The sequence below is a fragment of the Stegostoma tigrinum genome, chromosome 2 (genome assembly GCF_030684315.1).
Source record: "Stegostoma tigrinum isolate sSteTig4 chromosome 2, sSteTig4.hap1, whole genome shotgun sequence".
Lineage (NCBI taxonomy): Eukaryota > Metazoa > Chordata > Chondrichthyes > Orectolobiformes > Stegostomatidae > Stegostoma > Stegostoma tigrinum.
Window position 1 is genome coordinate 32435016 of NC_081355.1, and position 6000 is coordinate 32441015.

General features: G+C 42.7%; 1 long non-coding RNA gene across 2 annotated transcripts in view; it reads right to left on the reverse strand.

Annotated features, from left to right (window-relative positions):
• The window catches only part of LOC125460740 (uncharacterized), a 98838-nt gene extending 93041 nt beyond the window's left edge, over window positions 1-5797 (reverse strand). For both annotated transcript variants that reach the window (XR_009446982.1, XR_007249331.2), the window contains exon 1: window positions 5682-5797. This is a non-coding gene — a long non-coding RNA (uncharacterized LOC125460740). The remainder of the gene's footprint in view (window positions 1-5681) is intronic.
• Between the last annotated feature and the right edge of the window lie 203 nt (window positions 5798-6000).

Genomic DNA, 6000 nt, shown 5'->3' on the forward strand with positions numbered 1-6000 from the left:
ATGGGTGTGGGCAAAGTTGCAGCAACCCTGCTGCACTTTTACCTTCTAGTCCATTTCAGTGTTTTGTCTCATACAACATCCATCAGAATAAAATCTAATATCTCAGAGGTGTATGTCAAGTTATCCCATGACCCTCCTTGTTGGAGGTTTCTATTTCCTATTGTATTGGGGACTACAGTAAAGCCTCATTTACACTTGCTGCAGCTGCTGACAAAGCATTTCACTGAGAGGCTATTTGGTCTCTGACATTGCACATATTCCAAATGAAGCCAGCAATGTGAAGTGCTCTTATACCCGTCACAGTCATAGATAACATGAAGATGAACAAAGGTGTTGGTAAGCCTAAAACCAACAGCAACCTGCAGTGGCTGGCAAACAATGCCCATATGGGGAAGATACTGTGAAAGATCCTTTCAGAATCCAAAGGAGGTACAGGAGGCCCTGACTGGAGTATCTTCAATCTCATTTCCTCCTGACTGAGGGTGTCCCAGGACACCATAACAGATGGTGTCATCTGCTGGAGCAGGACTTGTGATAAAGAACAAAGAGAACAAAGAGCAGTACTGCACAGAAACAGGCCTTTCTACCCAATAAACTTTTGCCAGCACATAGTGCCTTTCTAAACTAAAATCTTTTGTCCCTATGCTGTCCATATCCAACTCTTCCTTGCCTATTCACAAACCCTCATATCCTCTGTACAAAATACTTTTACCTCTCACACCTCCTTTAAACTTTTCTCCTTTTACATTAAACCTACGTCCCCTAGTAATTGACATTTGTACTCCGGGAAAAGACTCTGATTATCTATTTTATCCACATCTCTCATAATTTTGTAATGTTCTATTAGGTCACCGTGCCACGCCCCCCAGCCTCCAACATTCATGTGAAAACAGGCCACATTTGTTCAATCTCTCCTCATAGCTAATACCTTCTAAACTAGGCAACATTCTGGTAAACCTTTTCTGTACCCTCTTCATGACATCCAGTGTGGCAACCAGAGGTATACATAATATTCCAAATGTGGCCTAACGAAAGTTCTATTACAACATGACTTGACAACTTTTAGACTCTATGTCCTGACCAATGAAGGAAAGCATGCCATATGCTTTCTAGACTACCTTATCAACTTGTGTTGCCACTTTCAGGGATTTGTGGGCCTGAATGCCTCGATCACTTTGTATGTTAATATTTCGAAGTGTGCCGTTATTTACTCAATGCCTCCCTCCTGCATTAGACCTACCAAAATGCATCACCTAGCATTTATCCACATTAAATTCCATCTTCCATTCCAGGTCTCTAGCCAATCTACCCTGCTGTATTCTCTGGCAATCCTCCTCAATATCCACAGCTCTCCCAACCATTTTTTCATCTGCAAACTTCCTAAACTACTAACTTGCAACTTATATTCTTCTCCAAATCATTTATATATTACAAACAAATGGAATCCTAGTACTGATCTCTACGGGATACCACTGGTCACAGATCTCCAGTCAGAAAAATACCCATCCACTGCGACTCTCTGTCTTCTATGACCAAGCCAGTTCTGTATCCATTTTACCAGTTCACCACGGATCCCATGTAGCTTCACCCTCTGTAGCAGCCTGCCATGTAGAACCTTGTCAAAGGCCTTCCTAAAGTCCATGTAGACAATATTCGCCACCCTGTCATCAACAATCATCTTTGTCACTTCATCAAAAAATTCAGTCAAGTTTGTGAGACATGACCTATCCGACACAAAGCAACGTTGCCTATCACAAATAAGTCATTTTTCCAAATGTGAATAAATTCTGTCTCTAAAAATATTTTTCAACAATTTCCCACCGACAGCATCGGTGCTGCGTCCACTGTTTGTTCTTTGTATAAATGATTTAGATGAGAACGTAGGAGGCATGGTTAGTAAGTTTGCAGATGACACCAAAATTAATAGTATTGAGGATAGTGAAGAAAATCATCTAAGGGTACAACGGGATCTTGATCAACTGGGCCAGTGGGCAGAAGAGTGACAGATGGAGTTTAATTCAGATGAATGTGGGACGTTGAATTTGGTATTACAAAGCAGTCAGGACTTACACAGTTAATGATAGGGAACTGGGGAGTGTTGTTGAACTGAGAGACCTAGGAGTGCAGGTTCATAGTTCCTTGAAAGTGGTGTCACAATAGACAGAGTGGGGAAGAACATTGAATACAGGAGTCAGGATTCGTGTTATAGGTGTACAAGACATTGGCAAGGCCACATTTGGAGTATAGTTTACAATTCTGGGTTGACTTTCTGCAGGAACATTTATTATTAAACTGGGAAGGATGCAAAAAGGATTTACAAGAATGTTATGAAGGCTGGAGGATTTGAGTTATAAGGAAAGGCTGGACAGGCTGGGACTTTTCTCCCTGAAACATCAGAGGCTGAGAAATCGCGAGGGGCATAGATACGTGAATAGCTAATGACGTTTTCCAATGATAGGGGAGTCCAAAACTAGAGGGCATAGTTTAAACTGAGAAGGGAAAGATTTAAAAGGGTCCTGAGGGGTAACTTTTTTTACACAGAGGATGATGCTTATATGGAATGAGCTGCCAAAGGAAGTAGTAGAGGCAGGTACAATCATAATATTTAAAAAACATTTGGACAGGTACAATGGATGGAAAGGGTTTAAAGCGATATGGGCAATAGGCAATAGAGAAATGTGACTAGTTCAGCTTAGGAAACTTGTTTGGTATCGGTGAGTGGGGCAAAAGAGTCTGTATCCTTGTTATATGACTCTATGACTCTAAGATACAAGAGTCAGTAGCCTGCAATTTATTGGCTTATCCCTTTTGCCCTTCTTACACAAGGCACACATTAGCTTTTCTCCAGTTTTTTGAGAGGTCTCCTGTGACTAAAGAGGATACAAAGGATTCATACAAGGCCCAGCAATTTCTTTCCTGTTCTCCCTCAGTATTCTGGGATCGATCAAATTATTTTCTGGGGACTCACCTACGTTAATGCTTTTCAAAACACCCAATATCCTTTCATATCAACATGGCCTAGAATGTCACCTCTTCCCCCGCCCCTCTGCCACCCCAGATTCACCATGCACTGTCTCCTTTTCCTTCATGAATACTGTTACAAAGTGTTCATCAAGGATCTCACCCACTTCCTCCAGCTCCATGCATAAATTCCCTCCTTTATCCTAGAGTGGACCTACCTTTTCCTTAGCTACCCTCTTGCTATTTATATACATATTAAATCCCTTGGGATTATACTTAATTCTGTTTGCTATTGACATTTCCTGGACCCTTTTAGCCCTCCTAATTCCTTCTTTAAGTTCTTTCCTGCTTCCTTTATATTCTTCAAGGTTCACGTCTGTCTTCAGTTTCCTAAACCTTACATATGGCTCCTTTTTCTTTACAAAGCTCACAATTTTTCTTGTCATCCAAGATTCCCAAATCTTGCCATTCTTATTCTTAATTTCCATAGGAACATGATGGCCCCGGGCTCTAATCAACCGATCTTTAAAAGTTTCCCACATGCCAAATGTGGACTTACACTCAAACAGTCTCTCCCCCAATCTACATTCTCTATTTCCCGCTGAATGTTGTCATAGCTAACCTCCCCTGAATTTAGTACATTAATGTGAGGGCTACTCTTATACTTACTTGTAGTTAACTTAAAACTTATGGAATTATGGACAATGTTCCTGAGATGCCTCCCTATTGAAACTTCAATCACTCGGCTTTGTTCACTCCCTAATACCAAGTCTAGTATGGCCCTTTCCCAAGATGGATTATTTATAAATTGCTTCAAGAATCCCTCCTGGATGCATCTGACAAATTCTACCCACCCTGCATCCAAGCCTCCTGCACTGAGGAAGTCCGAGTGGATATAGGGGAAGTTAAAATCACCCACCACAACAACCCTGTTGTGTCCACATGTCTGCTCCTTTATCTCTCTCTAACTGTTGCAAGGCCTGCAGTATAATGCCATCAAAGTGATTGCACCTTCCTATTCCTGACCTCCACTCATATGACTTCACTAGTTGTGCCCACTAACGTGCCCTCCCTCAGTGTAGCTGTGATATTCTCCCTTATCAGTAACTCAACTCCCCTACACCTTTACCATCCTCCCTATCTTGCCTGAAACATCTAAATCCTGGAACGTTAAGTTACCAGTCCTGTCCCTCTGTCAACCAAGTCTCTCCAATAACTACAACATCACAGTTATATGCGTTCACCCATGCCTAAGTTCATCTGCCATACCAGGCATACTCCTCATGTTAAAATAAATGCACTTCAGACCACCATTCCTACTGTGTTCAGTTACCACTCTCTGTTCTTTCCCTTAATCTTACTGACTTTAACCTCTAACTCCTCCTTAGTCATTTCACTTATGGACTTACTGCTCTGATTCCCTCCCCCTTGCCACACTAGTTTAAATCCTCCTGTGTGACACTAACAAACCTCCCTGCCAGGATATTGATGCCCCTCCAGTTTCGGTGCAACCCATCCTTATTGTACGGGTCAAATCTGCCATGAAAGACATCCCAATGATCCACATATCTGATGCCCTCCCTCCAATGCCAGCTCTTTAGCCACACATTTAACTGTACTGTCCTCCTATTCGTTGCCTCACAGCAACATAACACAGGGGATAACCCCGAGATTACAAACCTAGAGGTCCTGTTTCTCAACTTACTGCATAACTCCCTGAACTCCTTTTACATGACTTTGTCATTCTTCCTGCCGATGTCATTAGTACAAAAGCGTAACACAACTTCTGGCTGCTCACCATCCCTGTTTGTGAATGTTCTGTGCCCATTCAGCAATGTCCTTGACTCTGGCACTGGGGAAGCAATGCACCATCCTGGAGTCTCTTTTGCAACTAAAGAAACACCTACCCATATCCCAGATCATAGAGACCCTGATAATAGCTGCTCACTTGCATTTGACCCTCCCTGCTGTAAAACAGAACCAGCTGTGGTGCCAGTGCTCTGGCTGCTGCTGTCACCATTCCCAATAGTCAATTACCAGCCCCACCCTCCAACCATGCCCAAATGGTAATGCTTCATTGAGAGGGAGATAGCCACAAGGGACTCCTGCACCGTCTGCCTGCCCCTTCAAACAGTCATTCATCTGTCTTCCTGAGCTTTGGGTGTGACCATGTACGTAATCACTACTGTCTACAAAGATTTCCCTCATGCCTGCTCCTAGCTGCGTCCAGCACTGCTCCAACTAATCAGTGCAGTCTGCCAGGAGCTGTAATTGGACACATTTCCTGCAGATGCAGTCATCAGGAATGTTCAAACTGTCTCTTAATACCCACATTCATCAGGAAAAGCATACTACCTCACTGCCTGCCATTTTTACCCTCTAGGAACTATTTAATGAAAAATAAACTAATTTAAATTAATTTACAGCAAACTAGATGGTTCCTAGTGTCAGATTTTCACTAAAAATATTAAATATATTATTCTATAAACAACAGTCTGAGTACTGCTCAAATTCCCAGTGCTGTACTACTCTGAAGCCTAATGGGCATGAAAAGGTTAATGGAAATTGAAGGTACGAAAAGAAGAATTACGTGACCACCACTTACCAATCAGGAGCTCTTGTATTCAAAACATCACATGTCAACTTGTGATTAAGTGCAGATTCCACAATACTCCCCATGTCAGGGATCAAAGTCAACACACTGTGCTCCAAGTTTTTACCTGTTCTAGTCACTGTCTCCTCCCTCTGCCCTCTCCGGCTCTGCTTTCCAGCTGCTGATCAAGGTAAAGTTGTTACTCAAAGCTGGCAGTCGTGACGATTGTGCCAAATTCTCCCAGAATCCTTCTCAGTCACTTCTCATTGGTGCCCTCTGTTGGATGCTCTTCCACATGTTGAGCACACAATCCTTCACTACTGCCTTCTCAGTTGCCATGACAGTGCTGACTTCTCCCAGAATCCCCTCGGTCACTTCTCACTGGTGTCCTCTGATCAGAAGGGATTTGTGACCATCCCACCATGGTGCCTGTCAAAGTGACAGCA